The sequence below is a fragment of the Tachypleus tridentatus genome, chromosome 13 (genome assembly GCF_004210375.1).
Source record: "Tachypleus tridentatus isolate NWPU-2018 chromosome 13, ASM421037v1, whole genome shotgun sequence".
Classification (NCBI taxonomy): domain Eukaryota; kingdom Metazoa; phylum Arthropoda; class Merostomata; order Xiphosura; family Limulidae; genus Tachypleus; species Tachypleus tridentatus.
In genome coordinates this window covers 212,133,488-212,153,051 of record NC_134837.1, presented here as the reverse complement: position 1 = coordinate 212,153,051, position 19,564 = coordinate 212,133,488, and the positions used below count along the sequence as shown (strand labels likewise).

Sequence of the window (19,564 nt, the reverse complement as noted above, 5' to 3'; positions counted from 1 at the left end):
GACAAAGGGTCTGTGCTCTGTTCACCACGAGTATCAAAACCTAGTTTCTAGTGATGTATATCTACCAACACACCTCTGTGACACAGGGGACAACTTTTTTGAACTGTAATACTGTGTTTCTAATGTATATTAAAAATAAATCGTATTCATACTACCGATACAATATATAGGTTTATGCCTAGTTTTAAATTATTACAACATAAATAAAATATTTAAAAACTAAAAATAAAATATAGGGCACTTGCCATTTCAAGAAATATAATTGGGAAAAAAGATAATATCCATATATTCTATTTAGAAGTATTAAATTTCCAGGGACATAAAAACTTTATTTCAATATAAGTTATTAGAAAAGCTTGTCTTTCAACCAAAGCAGTTTGTGTAGATTAAATTGAAAAATCATCGCTACATCTTACCTTTCTTTCAACTGTTGATACCTATAGAGGTTGCAACAACGTCCATTATTTTAAACACTCTCAACATTCCTTTATAACCTATTTTAGCTATTTGCCAAAATACGTATAACCTTTGTTAACCTAACGACGATCTAAGAAGTCCAAAACGTTGTTCTCTGCTTTATTTTGGTGAAAGTGTTAATACCGTAACCAGCCGTTCTGAGATACATTTTTACTTCAAGTGTGTTTCTCGTCATAACTAAAATACGTGTAAATTATTTTCTTTCAAATATATTACTGATCACACAACTTTCCAGTTTTATCTGCATCACGTTTATGCCTTCGGTAAGCCTACAAGTTTTAAATTAGCGTGTGAAATTCAAAACGACTGAATGTTATTATAAATACCTGGTAAAAACGCTTAAACTAAAACACTTATAAGGTTATAATATCGTAATAAAAAAATTGTTTTAAAATTCGAGCCAGCCAGGATTCGAACCTGGAATCTTCTGATCCGTAGTCAGACGCGTTATCCGTTGCGCCACTGGCCCATGACGGTTATAATTTTTACATTAAAATTTTTTCATTAATTTAATATTTAACGTGTATTCTTCATTTTATATATTGTAATAACGAATAAATTATAAGTTACAGCTCTCAAACCAAAGCACAAACAGAATTTTCTCGATACAAACGAAGTAAGCATAACTTACAGATTCGAACTCGATGAAACTTTCAAGAATAACAATATACTTAAAAAGGCAATTATTGCCTAAAATAGCCATATACACACTATTATAACGATATTACCAGAAATATTGCATCGTTTACCTAATACGCATGCGCATTATTTCAATGGGATAATTTGTTTTTGAATTTCGCGCAAAGCTACACTAGGGCTATCTGCGCTAGCCGTCCCTAATTTAGCAGTGTAAGACTAAAGGGAAGGCAGCTAGTCATCACCACCCACCGCCAACTCTTTGGCTATTCTTTTACCAACGAATAGAGTAATTGAACGTCACTTCATAACGCCCTCACAGCTGAAAAGGCGACCATGTTTGGTGTGATGGGGATTCAAACCCGCGCCCACGGATTACGAGCAATGGGATAGAAATGCGGATAGAATGAGATTCGGTTGCAGATATTATTATCAGTGGTCAAAATGAGATTTTGATTTATTGTGTGATTTTGTTAAGCAAAATATTTAAATTGTGTAGAAAAAACATCTACAATCCCACTATTCGTTGGTAAAAGAATAGCCCAAGAGTTGGTGACGGGTATTAAATTAGGGACGGCTAGCGCAGATAACCCTCGTGTAGCTTTGCACAAAATTCAAAACAAACCAAACCAATATTCTGAAATCTTTAGGTTTCCATGTAGTTGGATTGTTTTTTCTTCCGTTGGTCTTATTTCTAGGCAACTGCTTTCCCATAACTGGATGGAGGTTATGGATGTGCACTTCGGATCAATTCCTACTTTGGCTAGCAAATTAGATCGCTTCATTTAGCATTCTGGATCACAATTGGTGCGTGAATCCTCCTCCACACTTAATAATACGTGTACTTTTGTATAATTGGTCCTATTAACATCTTTTCAGTATTATTATTATGTAGGGATGGTTCAGACTGTTCATCAAAAGGGTATTTTAAAAATCTCAATAGGTCAAGAGAACTTTATAATATTATACAGTTTTACTTTTTATAACAATATCTATGTAATGAATGAGTCACAAGTTCTGATAGCGTTTGTAAATATCATAACAAAAAGTTTCAGTTTCTTCTTTTTCTTTTTCTAGTTGTCCTTTTATTACAGAATAACTCAAAATCCAAAACAATGGTGTCAACTAATTGCACTGAAATGGCATAGTTTCAACAGCAACATTCGTTTTTGTAAATACTGTTAATAACGAATGGTAACTTTTAAAAATAATATTTCTAGTGTGAACGATGTTATCATCACGTTTGAAGATAATTTTGGGCGAACCTTTAAAAAGCTTAAGTACAGGATGAAACAAAAATTACCAGCGAACAATAAATAAATATTAGAGTTAGAACCTCGTTGTGTTTAGAACTATAAATACACCCTTCCTATGTATATTGAAACACTGTGTTAAAACATAAGTAAAGAAAACTGTTCAAAAAGTAAAGTAAATCTAGGGATAACTAATATCAATCTTTCTAAACAATACAAACAAGGTAGTAGGGATAGCAACATAATCCTTTCACAACAGCACAGACAAGAATTAACACAGAGCAATATATATATAACTATTCAATCACAACTAACTTTAAGTTTTTTTCTACTCATGTCTGTTAATATTCTACTAAACACATAAGCTCTTAATTATTGATTTAATATATTAGCTATCAAGTGTCTTTCTGTGTGGCACTAAATAATGCAACTGTATGTTTTGAGTAGTGCACTGAAAGGACGCCTCGGAAGATGTAGCTATCTGAAGAATGCTGTCTTCATGAGGTTTTAAGTAAGAACTACTAAACCCGTCACTCACTACATGTTCATGTGCTGCTGCTCTGACGGCATAAGCAAATTAATTATAAACAGGTTTCCTTGTCTAATTTTGTTATTTTTACAAACGTGAAGCTATTGTTTCCGCATTTAATTACAATATGATAGGCTTCCAGAAAATAAAGGTGAATTGAGAGATAAATCAGTATATACGTGATGAGGAGAAACCCATTTCAAGTCAAAATGTATATGAGGACGTCTAGTGTGAGTATTAACACTTTTACTAATAAAGTTTCTGTGTTTTATTAGTAAAAGTGTTAATACCCACCCACACCAGATACATTAGTCCATTAAGCCTACTTCTTGCTCATCAGTACGTTAAGCCTACTTATTATCGCAATACGTTATGGCTACTTCTTGTTCGCCAATACGATTTACTCGTTTTTGAGATATATTCATATGCATGGCTCCCCACGTGTTTCACAATGATTTTGAAATAATAAAAAAGTCAGTCCCAGACTAACATTTGTCGCGATTATAATAAGACAACATAACCCACACACAAAAAATAGACTGTTACTCAATATCTCCTTCCCCGAACACGTCTCCTACGGTGGACTAAATTGAACATTCTCACCAGGACGCACCTGTTAACTTATCGAAGACTACAAAACTTGGCTTAAAACCAGTTGGTGGGTGGAGTCCAACTGTATTTAAATTTGCAGTTTAATAACGCCCCTTTCATAAAATCACGGGCCTGGCATGGCCTAGCGCGTTAAGGCGTGCGCTTCGTAATCTGAGGGTCGCGGGTTCGCGCCCGAGTCGCCTCGCCCTCCTGGGGCGTTAATGTGACAGTCAATCCCACTATTCGTTGGTAAAAGAGTAGCCCAAGAGTTGGCGGTGGGTGGTGATGACTAGCTGCCTTCCCTCTAGTCTTGCACTGCTAAATTAGGGACGGCTAGCACAGATAGCCCTCGAGTTGCTTTGTGCGAAATTCCAAAAAAAAAACAAACAAAAACAAACATAAAATCACATGTTCTTTGTTAAAGTAAAAGTGTTAATACCCACATCAGCCGTCCTGAGATACAAACCAGTATTTAGCAATACTTTCTGCAGTACATCGATAGGAATTGCTAAAAGAAAACACAAAAATAACACTTTTAGTTTAGGATACAGGCAAACCAAGAAGGTCAAAAGCAAGCGTATAAAAAGTGGCCTGGCATAGCAAGGTGGTTGAAGCACTCGACTCGTAATCTGAGGGTCGTGGATTCGAATCCCTGTCACACCAAATATGCTCGCCATTTTAACCGTGAGGGTGTTATAATGTGTCAGTCAATACCACTATTTGTTGGTAAAAGAGTAGTCCAAGACTTGGCGGTGGGTGATGATGTCTAACCGCCTTCCTTCTAGTCTTACACTGCAAAATGTGTAACGGCTAGCGTAGATATCCCTCGTGTAGCTTTGCATGAAATTCAAAAACAAACAAACAATAATCTTTTCAGGTCATGCACAACAATAATGGTGAAGCGACGGTCAATCCCACTATTCGTTGGTAAAAAATTAGTCTAAGAGTTGTCGATGGGTGATGATGACTAGTCGCTTTTTTTCCTGTAGCTTTGCATGAACTTTAAAAAATAAACAAGTATAAAAAGTACTTACTGAAAACTTCTTTATTTTTTACCGACATTACTTGAAATAATTAGATAAAAAAATTAGAGAACATAGTTATAGTACATGCCTAGTGAAATATTTTCTAGATGTTGATAAAAAAAGAAAATAAAACATGATATTAATATATTTAATTTAAGAAGATTCTGAAAACTTGTAGAAGCAAATATAACTTTAGAACATTCGAGGAAAACTAGTAAAAACAAAACTAAAGCATATTTGATTAGCTGTTCTCGTTACCAGTTTGATTTTTTAAATTTTTAATATAAGTAGACAGCTTGATCTGACTGGAAGATAATACGTGTGTTTTAAGGAAAAGGTTTTACTATATCTTCTCTACTTGTTTTTGTTCTTTTCCCATTACAGAGTGCCTTAGGGCATTGTGTAACTAACGTTGATGGGATATGATTTTCAGCCTTTTTTGTAGGCACATAGGTAATGTAAGCTAGATATATTAGATATATGTAGATAGAGTAATCAATATATCTTGTTTGTTCTTGCGCTACACCAAATTACATTTGTGACGTACAACTTATGTATTTTATTACTTTATATGCGGATTTCTATCATTTAATGTCAAATGTTGTGAAATAAGGTGATGACGTTTCAGAAAGTAGCACGCGATCTACCATGACAACGGTGGCTTAGCGGCTTAAAACGCTAAAAATCGAGTTTCGATAGCATCGGTGGGCAGAAAATAGTTCATTGTGTACTTAACAACAAAACAAACAAGAAACCAGTTCAAGTTGGCCAGAGAACGAACCATCAGATATAGTCTCGCTTCAACAAGTAAGGATCTACTGTCAAATTATGACGCTCAAAATCGTTGATTGAATCAATAAATCGTCTCATGTTCTCAACTTGTACCTGTAAATCTGCACAATATTGAGCACATGTTTTCTGAAATTACTCAAAAGTTTTCAAATTTCAAAAAAGTGTACCCTTTTTAGTCATCAAAATAGGCACATTACACTTCAACTATTTACCCCCAAAAACAGACAGAGTATTCCCTAAGCTTTTTCAACACAAAAATAGGTACAGTAGTCCCTAAGCCTTTTGTTTTTTTACAACAAAGATCGAAACAGTAGTTCCTAAGCCTTTTTCTTTCCTCCAAAACAGACACAGTAACACTAAGAATTTATTTTTACTACAAAACATGCAAATTCAAAGTAATCCCAGAAACATGAACAATAAATACGTTGCTAAAAATACGGTAATAAATTTAAGCTAAATATTTAATGTTAATATTGGGGTGTAGACAAAATACTAGTGTTTGCAGAAGTATTCGTGTGCAATGACCTAAAAAACGAATATTGTATTTTTATGCTTGTTCACTTTAAAACGTATGGCTGAAATTTTTTTTATCTAAATTGAAAATGTCACATCCAAAGACGTATGGACAAGAAATATACAGACATAAACGACATATACCATTTTTGCGGATTTCCAGCTCAAGACGAATGCAAAAATGGCTGAATTACGGAATAACACGTAAGAAGTGTTGTAAATTCAGTATATAATAAAGCGTGTATTACATCATCGTGAACTTTCGTCTTAAAATACAGTTACAGAGATATAAGTTATAAGATAAATGAAAATCAGTTGATTAATGGGTGGATCCAGAATACTGGTTTAAAATGTCTACAATATAACTAGATTTTTATTTATAGAAAGGCGTTAAGGTGTGGGCCAGTGGTTAGTGTACGCGGAGTGTAAATTTATGGTTCATGTCTCATTGCTGCAGGGCCCGGCATGGCCAGGTAGTTAAGGCACTCGACTCGTAATCTGTAGGTCGCGGGTTCAAATCCCCATCGCACTAATCATGCTCACCCTTATAGCTGTGTGGACGTTATAATGTTACGGTTAATCCCACTATTCGTTGCTCAAAGAGTAGCCCAAGAATGATGGCTAGCTGCCTTTCCTCTAGTCTTACACTGCAAAATTAGGTACGGCTAGCGCAGATAACCCTCGTGTAGCTTTGCGCGAAATTCAAAACAAACCAAACCAATCATTGCTGCAGACACGCGCCCTACACTTTGGGGCTGTAGGTAGGTTATAAAGTGACGGTCAAATCCCACTGTTCGGGCAGATAAAAGAGTATTCAAAGGGCTAGCGGTCTTCTTTCTCAAGTTTAAAATTAAGGATAGCTATATGCAGATAGATAGCTACGATAAAAAATTATAGTCTTTCACAACTAAATTATGGGTGGCTAGCGCAGAGAGCCCTCATGTAGTTCTACACGAAATTCAAAACAAAGAAACAAACACACCTTAAAGAAAGAGAAATTCTACTGTAATATTTTCTATTAATATTGGTCATATTATTTTAGTCTCATCAAGTCTAAAAACAAAGAAAAAGTTTGCATAAGTAATGGTTTAATAGCGAACAGTTACATTTTAAGACTTTTGTATTTACAGATGAATCAAAGTCACATGCATCTTTTATGACTCAAGAGTGGTCAGTGATAATCGGCGAATACTGTCTACTTTAACTTCAGAAAGGAAGCATGTTATGTTAATATAATAATTGGTTGGCAAACAATGACTTAAAAGCATAAGGAAAAGTTTTATTGATGGTAAAAATTAATACATAGTTTGACAGAACATTTACTCTGTTTATTTCAGGTATAATCTAAATTAAGCAATACAAGGTATATATCGTTATAAAGACGAAAGACGCGGGGAAATAGTGTCAGAAATATTGCTTACAACATTGTACAATAGATGGCGATAAAATATATTAATTTTGTGACGTTCTGTTCAGCTCGTTTTGAGGTTAAAGGCTCAATGAGCTTCATGTATCTCGACTCTCAAATTATCTTCGTTTTTGTTATTTTTTTCCATATGTGTTTAATACATATTTATTATTCAAATTTCTTTATTATTTTTTGTTAAAGTTGGCTTTATTTGTTGTTTTCCTTCGAAACATAAATATAACTTTTTAGAGATAGGCTTAATATAAATTCTTTAATGTTGGTTATAACGAAAAAATTTTAAAGTTAAGTTGAATTAAGCCTTCTTTTTTCCTTCGAAACTAAATAGAAAAGAAATCGCTGTGGAGACTTGTTTCAATTTACTTAAATGCGACGGAGCTCTTAAGGTGTCGCAGGATTTTAAAATAACCTTTAATACCTTAAAAATAATCACGCCATTTTTCAATAGTAATAATTTTAACACTTTCGTTCTGTTAAGGGCCCGGCATGGCCAAGTGTGTTAAGGATTTTGACTCGTAATCCGAGGGTCGCGGGTTCGAATCCCCGTCGCACCAAGCATGTTCGCATTTTCAGCCGTGGGGGCGTTATAAAGTTACGGTCAATCCCACTATTCGTTGGTAAAAGAGTAGCCCAAGAGTTGGCGGTGGGTGGTAATGACTAGCTGCTTTCCCTCTAGTCTTACACTGCTAAATTAGGGACGGCTAGCGCAAATAGCCCTCGTGTAGCTTTGCGCGAAATTCAAAACAAACAAACAATCGTTCTGTTAAAATATGACTTAAATTTTCATTTTATATTTTATAATCTTAACTAAATGTTTCTGAGACTTTTCTTTAACTCATCTTGTTGTATTCGAGTTAATTCAATCAAGAGGATGACGTCGTTTTTCTTTACGAATCGACTTTCGTGTAGGAACTTTGGAGTTCCAACTTTAGAAGTTATCGTTTTGTGATAAATCAGGGATGAACTTGAGTGTTTGACTGCTGCTCGTTGATGTCCTTACTTTTTTTACTCTATGTGAAACAAGTCCAGTATTTTCTTTCTTATATCTTATCGCCATCAACGGCTAGGTAAAACAAAACAGGACCATCGAGATAATTGCATTCTTGAAGACCCATTAGTTTTATTAGCTAAAGACTTAAGATAGAATGAAAGTGTTTTCTCTTCACTATTGTGAATCGTTCAGATGTCATTGGCTATTCGAAGAACATTCTTCGTGTTTAGGTATAATCTAAGATGTTGGGTAATTTAATTTTAGGGTTAAAACAACCAATTCTGCTGGGCTTATTAAAGTAGATCGAAATTCACTCTGTAATTTTGTAACAACTAAAAGGTTTCGAATAAGAATAAATTTAATCGTTTATTAGTACGATAAATACTTGGATCACAACACATTTTTCCACCAGTGTTGAAAATATCCCAAAAATTTATCAAGAGTTCGCGGTATTCTGTGTTAGGTGGCGACACCAGCAGAAACTATTTTGTATATTTTTGAACGACGCTGTCTACTGAGAAGCGAATAAAATACTTTAAGAATCAAATGATAGTAATAGGCTTAGAGCATTCGATTTTTCAATAACTGATTGCAAAACTGAATACAAGTCAAATGAATTATCATTAATTCATTATGAAAGAAAGGCAGGTACATTGATCAGAAATAAGGTAAAGCCTAATAATTAATACAAGTAATGTCATGCGCCATATTAGTTGAGTGAATGCAAAATTATTAAAAAACAAACAAACAGTGATTACAATATACTGATTCATTAGATGGGCGGTCTCAGTGTTATCGACATTTTCGGTAGTAATCCCAATATTGTCTTACGAGATTCGGTTAGCTTAAAAGATTTAGATTAACACTAAATCTATATATGAAACTAAAGATACAACACAATCATAATGATAAATAACGTTCAATACACATGTTCTCAGAACATTATTTTTGACATTTGATTTTTTCGTGACTATTGAAATGTAACTGTTTCAGTGCGGTCCATTTTGTTAAAGTAAAGTGTGCTAGTTTCTACTTTACTGCGTATGGCAAGTCTGACAATCGGGTGTTGAAGGAAGGGTAACAAAACATCTTCAGCTAACTTCTTTTTCACAAATATATAAGACTTTGGAAATGAATACGTGCTGTTAAAAGAGATGTTAAATCGATCTTGGCAATAAATGTGAAAATAATATCAAAAATCAATTAGATTATTCCATCACATTTTTTTATACAGTTGAAGAAACAAAGCTGCTACTTTTTCTTTAAAGACAAAAGAAAAATTTAGAGCTCAATACCATAAAAAATTACTGTTTGATAAAAGCAAAACCCCTCGTTTTGTAAAGTACGTAGACCATGTAGCAAGCAGTAGGGCCCGGCATGGCCAAGGTGTTAAGGCGTGCGACTCGTAATCTGAGGATCGCGGGTTCGCATCCCCGTCGCGCCAAACATACTCGCCCTTTCAGCCGTGGGGGCGTTATAATGTGACGGTCAATCCCACTATTCGTTGGTAAAAGATTAGCTCAAGAGTTGGCGGTGGGTGGTGATGACTAGCTGCCTTCCCTCTAGTCTTACACTGCTAAATTAGAGACGGCTAACACAGATAGCCCTCGAGTAGCTTTGTGCGAAATTTCAAACAAACAAAACAAGCAAGCAGTAAGGTGAATTTGTTTATTTGGAATCAAGCACAAAGGTACAAATTTGGCTCTCTGTGATCTGTCCACAACAGGTATCAAAACGTGGTTTCTAGAGTTATAAGTCCGAACATATATTTTTATGCCACTAGGGGGGTAGATGTTTTGAGATACTGTTCTTATACTATTCGAAGTATGTTGTTGTTGTTTTTTTACGTAGTTTCTGTTGCCATCAGCTGTGTGGAAGATTTAGTGAGACTTTAAGGTTATATCTTTCCTATTTGTATAAATAGAACTGAATTTCTTTCGGAACTTTCGGTAATAGCTCTCGCCACTCACAGAACAGCGTTGTATTAGTTCTTTGTGTACTCTTCACCTATGATCATTTTTCTTCTTCTGTAAATAAATACTACTTTTCTTTTTTAAAGCCAGAAAAAAGTAAAAAAAAAACCTGAATTTAATCCAAACGTCGTTTCCTGTCGTTCCTTCTGTTTGAGGTTACTTATGTTACTTGTAAAGATCATAATTATGCCATAAGGTAAGTGATAATTATAATCTGCCAATAATAATCAAACGGGACAAATAGTTTCTGAGAGTTATGAAGATTTATGACGATCGTTTAGGCCTAATAGTTTCATGTTTTGTGGAAACTATAGTAAATAATGTAAACGAGCAGTTACAATCGTGATTTTTTAATTTAAGATATAAAAATACTTATTTACAAAATAGCAAGGAAGGTATCGCGACGATACGATATTACAAAAAATAAATCTTAGCTACTATTTTGATTTTTGACCTTTTCATAAGAAAAAGTATTATTACTCCAGAAAATGTCAAGGAAGATATAACTTTCAATAAGTAAATTAATATTTAGAAATTATTATCTGAAGTTTGGATCCTGTTGCCACGCATAATCATACGTGCCATATTGTCCTCTTCATCAGGACAGGTTTTGGTTTCTTTACAATTTCGCGCAAAGCTATCTGTGCTAGCCGTCCCCAATTTTGCAGTATAAGACCAGAGAGAAGGCTGCTTTTCATCACCTTCCATCGCCAACTCTTGGGCTACTCTTTTACCAACGAGTAATGGGATCGACCGTAACGTTATAACGCCCCTACGGCTGAAAGGACGAGCATGTTTGGTGTGACGGGGATTCGAACCCCCGCCCTCAGATTACAAGTCGTGTGCTTTAACCACCTGGCCATGCCGGGTCTCACTAGGACAGACACACTAACAGACATATACTTTTCAACAATCTAAACAGCTAAGTTAGCATCAGCTTAACTAAACCAGTATACCATGAACGATATTTATCTGTGTGATTCTCTCTGAAGTCATCATCACGTATGTTAAGAAATAAATAAATATTTAACAGATTTTTTGAATATTTAGTTTGGCTCTTAAGTGAAAATATTTACACGAATTCCTTATCTAAACAAGATTATAATGTTGGAAATGTTAACGCCGAATCACTTAGAGAATAAACATTCAGATCTGCTCCCGGTTCACAGAACATCTGTGCTTTTCTCTCTTGTCAGAGCGATTGTTTACTTGTACCACATCTGTTTAAAGTGATTCAAAGGCAATGACAGATGGACCAGACGAGAGTCTGACTAATATTTTCACTCACTGCTCTCGTTCTTGATTCTCTGAAAAACATAAAATGATGTTTTGGAACAGCATAGGAACTAGTGGTCCATCTTAGTTGTTCCACACTCTGAATTAAATTAACTTTAAAACACACCTCAAACCCAGCACTTATAATTCATGTTCTCCTCATACTTCTCTAGATTTTTATTAAACACGAGGCCCCGGCATGGCCAAATGGTTAAGGCATTCGACTCGTAATCCAAGTGTCGCGGGTTCGAATCCCCGTCACACTAAACATGCTCACCCTTTCAGCCGTAGGGATGTTATAATGTGACGGTCGATCCCACTATTCGTTGGTAAAAGAGTAGCTCAAGAGTTGGCGGTGGGTGGGGATGACGGCTAGCGCAGATAGCCCTCGTGTTGTCGAGTGCCATAACCATCTAGCCATTCCGGGGCCTTGAGTTTAATAACAATCTAGAGAAGTAGGAGGAGAACATGAATTATAAGAGCTGGTTTTGAGGTGTGTTTTAAAGTTAATTTAGTTCAGAGTGTGGAACAACTAAGATGGACCACTAGTTCCTATGCTGTTCCAAAACATCATTTTATGTTTTTCAGAGAATCAAGAACGAGAGCAGTGAGTGAAAATATTAGTCAGACTCTCGTCTGGTCCATCTGTCATTGCCTTTGAATCACTTTAAACAGATGTGGTACAAGTAAACAATCGCTCTGACAAGAGAGAAAAGCACAAATGTTCTGTGAACCGGAAGCAGATCTGAATGTTTATTCTCTAAGTGATTCGGCGTTAACATCTCCAACATTATAACATCCCCACGGCTAAAAGGATAAGCATGTTTAGTGTGATGGAGATTCGAGCCCACGACCCTCAGATTACGAGTTGAGCACCTTAACTATCTAGTCATATGGTGTAAGAGATCAGATTGGTAACTGACTTATGCTCACATGCTTGCAGATGAAAAAAACAAAAAGAACGAAAATCAGCAGACTACTGGTTGAAAAATATTAACAAGTTTTAATGTTTTGAACTACGTCTTTTCTCTCTTTCTTGACAACCAAATATTATTCCAGATTTATTCTTAGAGAGAGCCAAAAAAAACAACAAAAAGAAACAACAAAACTAGTCTTGTTTGTTAGTTTCGGGGAAATCCGCCGAAATACTCGGGTTTACTATACGGTTCTCATATAGAATTATTAATGGATTATAAGAAAAGGTATCCGTCCACTGTGACGGGAAAGGTTTAAGTTCATCTATCAATTTAAATCACTTTATGGACTTTTGAAAGGATAATTGTGTTGCAAAAGCTTTGAGCCATTTATTTTGCCCATCGCGAAAAGCAGTTCACTCATGCTAAGAGCCGCTCAACATTAACATACAATAAATCTACATTTTTATTCTATGAGTTACGTCACATTTTAAAATATGAATGATAGCGTGATTAATTATTGACGATTTATTGTAGAATATTCAGCTCGTGAAATAAAATGTGACGTCAACAATATTCGTGCCTGATCTCCCGTCATTTCAAAAGTGAGTGTTGAGCTTTGTCAGCGTGCACAGCTTTTCAAACGGGAAATAGACAAACGCTCGGGTGGATACGACTGTTTAAATGCATATAAGATGTTTATAAAAGCTTCAGACTTCCCGAGACATTACTTGAGGTAGAAAGCTAAAGTGATTAAAAAACAAAATTAATACACAAGAGAGTCGCCTGAGGCGTAACGTCAAGAAACCCACTTGAAGTAAAAATGTATTCTCAATACGGCTGGTATGAATATTAAAACTTTAATTAAAATAAAGTGCAAAACAAACTCTCTTTGTTAACCTGAAGATGACCTACGAAGGTCGAAACGTTATTTTGTAGTTTAATTTAATTAAAGTGCTAATACCCATACTAGCTATCTTGAGAATACATGGGTTGAGTTCGCAAAGGGCAATGGGTTCGAATTCCTGTTACACCAAACATGCTCGCTCTTTCAGCCGTGGGGCGTTATAAAGTTACGGTCAATCCCACTATTCCTTAGTGAAAGAGTAGCCCAAGAGTTGGCGGTGTGTGGTGATGACTAGCTGCCTTCCCTCTAGTCTTAGACTGCTAAATTAGGGACGGTTAGCGCAGATAGTCCTTGTGTAACTTTGCGCGAAATTCGAAACAAACCAAACTATTGGCTGTGGCATGGTCCCTAGTTATTACCGTAACAGGCTGTGGATTCAAGTGTGGGAGATTCAAAACTTGACATCGATAAACACTCTCCGCATTTTCAGCTGTTAGAGGGTGTTATAAGCGCTCTAGTCGGTCCATATGGCGGTGGGTGACGTTGGTTTTGTTGCTTTATCTCTTGTCAGAAGTTCCAAACTAGAAAAGTCCTTTGTTGAGCCGTAGTGGTCTCTGATCTAGCTTTTAAGTCTATGTATAAACAATCAAGTGTCGTATAGGTTAATAATTGTAATATCAGTTTTATTTACACTATTTCATAACTACCCATGACCAAGTGGTTAAGGTACTCGACTCGTAATCTGAGGGTCGCGGGTTCGGATCCCCGTTGCACCAAACATGCTCGCCCTTTCAGCCGTGGGAAGCATTATAACGTTACGGTCAATCCCACTATTCGTTGGTAAAAGAGTAGCCCAAGAATTGGCGGCGGGTGGTGATTACCATCTGCCTTTCTTCTAGTCTTACACTGCTAAATTATGGACGGTTAGCGCAGATAGCCCTCGTGTAACTTTGCGCGAAATTCAAAACAAACCAAACTATAACCGGCTACGTTCATTTTGTTAAAGCTTCCAGCATCAGATCACATTGAATACTTGCCTGACTGGAGTATACAATAAATACTGACACAAAAGTTACGGTTTACTTGTGATTTTTGTCACGTTACAAAAAAAAAAGGGTTGTTTTTTCAAAAGAAAACTTGGCACAGTAGGCTCGTGTCTTGACAGAAAAGTCTTCGTTATCACAGATTAAAGATTAGAAACACGATTTCGTGGCTCATCAGTGTGGCGATTTTTGTTTTAGATTATTCAGAAATGATTATTTAACTAAATGGGAAAATCAATACGTAGCATAACGAGATTTACACTTTGATTATGAGAAGTTCGTTTATTAGAAACTAATAATTCGTTGTAATTTTGAAGTGTCCATTTTCAAACCAATGGGAATAATTTACAACCTAAAATATGATTTATTAAACAGATATTTGGGGTATTTTATGATTAAAGACAACGTGTTACCAGCTTGACCAGTTCCTCTAGCATACTTTATTTGTGTATGCACAGATCGTTCAATACAAAGCAGGTCTAACTACAAAATGATGTGCTGTGTTCTATTAGAGTCAGGAGGAACATGTGGAATTGCATTGTAATAATAACGGAGTATAATTACACAGATCGGAAACCGGCTTTTAATTTAAACAGAACTTTCGTGCCTTCTCTCAATCCTAAATACCACTTGTGTTACAGTTCTGACGAACACGAAGTGCAGAAACATAGTATTACAAAGAGCGTTAGTTTTGCTATAATTCCAAACAACAATTCAGTGATATATATATATATATATGTATATAGGCTTTAGCGATGCTTCTCTAAATAAGTTATTATTGTCAAGCTTGAGCGTTTAGAAACGTGTACAATCATGGCAGATTCATTCTATACTAGTGATCTCTTGACGTGAAAACAGAGATTGTGTCAAACGGTATATTCAACTTATATAAAATAAACGACAACAAAAAAGTGCCAAACATATTTACTAATTCAAAATACGAACCGCCTTTTGTTAATAACAATAACGTATTTTAGTAATACAGTTTCAGTACTTATCAGTGAGTCAGTTTAGCACGAGGCTGAAATGTGAGGGTTATTAAAACGGTCGCGTAACCATAGTACAGGGATTAGTTGGTTTATTTATATATCTTGTGGCACGTAATTAATCTAAGTAATAAACCTCTTAAATCACAGTTAGTTGTTATTGCTGTCTCCCAGTGGCGCCCGGCATGGCCAGTTGGTTAAGGCGCTTGACTCGTAATCTGAGGGTTGCGGGTTCGATTCTCCGTCACATCAAACATGCTCGCGCTTTCAGCCGTGGTGACGTTATAATATGACGGTCAATCCCACTATTCGTTGGTAAAAAAAATAGCCCAAGCGTTGGCAGTGGGTGGTGATGACTAGCTGCCTTTCCTGCAGTCTTACACTGCTAAATTAGGAACGGCTAGCGCAGATAGCCCTCTTGTAGCTATGCGCGAAATTCAAAACAAACAAACAAACAAACTCAATCGTAATGAATATTCTGACTCGAATTTTTAAGCATAGCGACTGTAATTTCCGAGTATGGATAATTCATAAAAACAACAAGTACATGTTTAATGTTTGATATTCAGCGGACTTATTGTAATGTTTTAGAAGACTGAAGTAAGTTAACAACTGAGATTAGGAACATAAATCGGGAAGGGAGAATATAAAAAAACCAAAACCAAACCAACAATCTACAATTCTTTACTCTCCAAACAGTTAAAATATACAAGGATTAGGTGTTTGATTTGCTTAACATGCTAAGTTTACAAAGTCAGAGTGAAGACATTATGGAGTTAGTCAGCCAAGCATTTACTAGATGTTAGCATGCTTGCCCCAGAAAAAAATTACACGTCAATTACAGTGGTTTTAGCGCTCACTACAAAAAGTAACAATTACTGTGTTATGTATGTAAATCACCTTGTTGTAGCAGCTCACCTTTAGATCCTGTCGTTTTATAGCTCGCGGAACATAGCCGATTACTTGCTGCCTGTCAGAAGCTTCCAGATAATCCAAATAGATCTCTTTCTGCTCTTTTCTGATTGGTCCATGCTTGAAGCTCGGCTTCGTGGTTATGAGCTGTTAAAACAGTGAGAGACATGTACATTATTTTTTATCTATCTTTTAGGCCTGCAACAAAGGTTAATATGACGTGAGCTCGTCTGTCATAATTTCAAACATAAACATAAATGTATTAAATATAATGAAGACATCCTAAACATGCCAGTAACTATCTCTGTTTCAATATAAATCGAATGTTACGATTTTATTTTAATTTCGTTCTTTTTATTGCGGTTATTGTAGGGTTCTTTTGTTATCTGACGTATTAATAAATAAACTTAGTATTCCGAAAATTGTTTACCCTCGAAGTCGAAGTGCAGGAGAGGTCAGTTCAGTCTACACTTTGATCAACGTGTGTTATTGAGTGAAACTAGTTTAAGAGAATTCCACCCCTCATAAGGAACCCTGAACACAAGTTGACCTAAGGTGGACCTAAGTCATAATGAGAAATATTAAACATACTGGTGGTAGTCAAAATGAAAAAAAACCTATACAAAAAAGTGTCTTTGGCCGCTATATAGTGTATTAGTTTTTGTTTGACACAGCAATATGTGTCAGTTGTTACTTTGACACATATCCACACGTATAAGTGGTGGAAGTTATCAAAAATGTTGTTTATTTGACAACAGATTTCTTTTTTTCTGTTTTATGTTGATTCGTGTTGTCAAGTAATGTTAAAGATAATTTTATTAAGCCACACTCCTTCACATTCCTATAGTTATTATGGATCATCCGATTAGATAATATTTGTTTTTAAGGCTCGAGATCATTTTACAGCGTCAACGTGTGATGTTCATAATACATAGTCTAAGATAATATGGAGCGAGATGAAGATAAAACTATATTTATATGTTTAATGTAGAGATATATGGTATATAGGTTTATCAGGAGTTTCTGCCATCATTATTAAATAAAATAATTCTTCACTTGTTTTTCTCTCACTTATGCCAACTTGTCTTTAACTTCTACATAACAAAATGAAGAAGGTTGCTAAGTTACTGTATTTCTATCTGTTTATTATTCAGTCAGTTGTATCTTGAGGTTTTGACTTTCCTTATGTTTCATTGGCAACAACCAGTCACGTGGTAGCACAAGTCACTCTCAGCAAATATGATGATAACGACTTAATTAAATAAAGTGATGTTTGTATGTTTGTACAAATCTACACAATTAGCTATTTGTGCTCTCTTGTGTTTATTCAATCTGATACAGATCTTAACCCTACACAATGAGCTATCTGTGCTCTGTTATATTTATTCAATTTGATACAAGATCTTAACCCTACACAATGAGCTATCTGACGACGGTTTTCTAGCGAACTTCTTTAAATAGTTCGATTCCACAGAAGTCAGTAAGCACTGCGTCTGGCAAGTTTACCAGTGTGACTTCGTATGCAACAGCATAAATACTCATTTCTTTTTCCAGCTGCTTGAGGTAGGCGAAGGTTGAAAGGGAGGGACAGCTGGAAGCCTTGTTGTAGTTGGCCCATACACTGTTGGTCTCATTTCCAGAGGGATATCTTTTTGATTATTTTGTGTGGGTCACGTGAATGTCTTTCTCCAATTACCTATGTGATCATTGATTCTTATCTATTACAAGACGCCGCGATTTTTTTACTGCGAGCAGGGTGCTAATTGTTGCAGGTCTATTTTTTGCAGGCCCTTTTACCCCAAGCTGATTCATATTCTATTGTTTTCAGTTCCACCATATAGAAAAATATCTCGTTTTAGGATATTTTAAATTTACGACAGAACAAATACCTTTATGATCTGAGTATGTACGTACGAATGTATTTGTTTGAAAGAGCTGTTGCATAACCTTAATGAAAGCGATACATTTTAGACATAATCACTCTGTATAAAATCGTTTTAATGTAATCTACTGAACCTCGTATTTCATTTTACTGGCCATCGAGATTTTTCTTTGCTTTATATCTCAGTAGCATCTCAGAGTGTCCCTAGCGGCGCAGCAGTAAATCTGAAGACTTATGATGCTAAAATCCTGGTTTCGATATCTGTGGTGGGCATGGTATGGGCTGCCCATTGTGTAGTGTAAAACTAAACTATAAACAAACTATTGATACTGTTCATGATATGAAGTCCCCCCATAAAAACACACACACATGCACAAGAAAATATAAAAAATGTGATAGCTGAAACTGACAAAGTATTATTAGTAATAAAAACATTGGCTCGGAATAATCAGGTGGTTAGGGCGCTCGACTCGTAATCTGAGGATCGCGCGCGAGTTCGAATTCTCGTCGCACCAAACAGCCATGGGGGCGTTATAATGTGACAATCCAGACATGAACACACATTTCTATAACCAGGTTAACGAATTTGTGACAAAAAACAATGAAATATACACTCCATAATTTCCAATAAATATTATCAAACACAATCAAATAAACAAAATGCGGAAACAACTCTAGTAACACATAATATCACTATGAACAAAGTGTTACACTATACAAGAAACACGTAAAACATAGCATCATATGAAGACGAAATCTAAGCTATATTACTCAACAAAGGCACTTAGCTATTATTTCGCCACCTAACAGTATTATTTAATATATCATTCAAAACAGGATATGGCCCGGCATCTAGAATGAAAACTAATGCAGTAATGTTCCACCGAGAGGGGAAACCAATGAATACCAGTGAAAACCAGTTCGCGACCGGTCATCTGACCTAATAGTAAGCAACAGATTAATAACGTATTTAGAAATGTCAGACAAATTACCAAAAAGCTAAACTGGTTTCCCAAAACCTAGAAAAACAGTAGGCCACTTGTTCAGATTAACAGAAACAATAACTGATAGTTTTAACAACAAAAAAGAATTCACTGTCTCATGCTTTATCGATGTTAAGAAAACATCCGACACTGTGCGACATGGCGGTCTCAGATTCTCCATGTAGGAAATTGAACTATCACGTGGAATTATTCCGTGACGTAGTCAGGTTTCCGTTTAGGAAGAGGGAGAAAAAAATTATGGGGGATAAATAAATTAAAAACTGAACTCCATCTACATTTTAATAAAATTGTTATTAAAACAAATTAAATCAAAAGTAATAGTGTTCATATAAGTTTTATTTTTTTGTTAAATGATACAAAGCGAGTTTGTGATATATAAAAAGCTGAAAAATACTATGTGATCAATATGCAGAGATTTTCCAGGGGTTCTGCCCCCCTTGGCTACACCGCTGAAGTATTTGCTGGCTGTACAACTTTCTGGCAGACAGAAGATGT

At 35.6% G+C, this 19,564-nt stretch overlaps 1 long non-coding RNA gene and 1 other non-coding gene across 6 annotated transcripts in view; both read right to left on the bottom strand.

Moving 5' to 3' along the window:
- LOC143238504 (uncharacterized) overlaps positions 1–19,564 on the bottom strand; it is a 36,242-nt gene that overhangs the window by 2,557 nt on the left and 14,121 nt on the right. For 2 of the 5 annotated variants that reach the window (XR_013020614.1, XR_013020611.1), the window contains exon 2: positions 16,190–16,330. This is a non-coding gene — a long non-coding RNA (uncharacterized LOC143238504). Of the gene's footprint in view, positions 1–4,103; positions 4,487–16,189; positions 16,331–16,613; positions 16,717–19,057; positions 19,202–19,564 lie in introns of those variants that run through there. The other 3 variants (XR_013020613.1, XR_013020615.1, XR_013020612.1) reach the window with 3 other exon arrangements.
- TRNAR-ACG (transfer RNA arginine (anticodon ACG)) lies at positions 874–946 on the bottom strand. The gene has a single exon. It is a non-coding gene; the product is annotated as a tRNA-Arg (tRNA).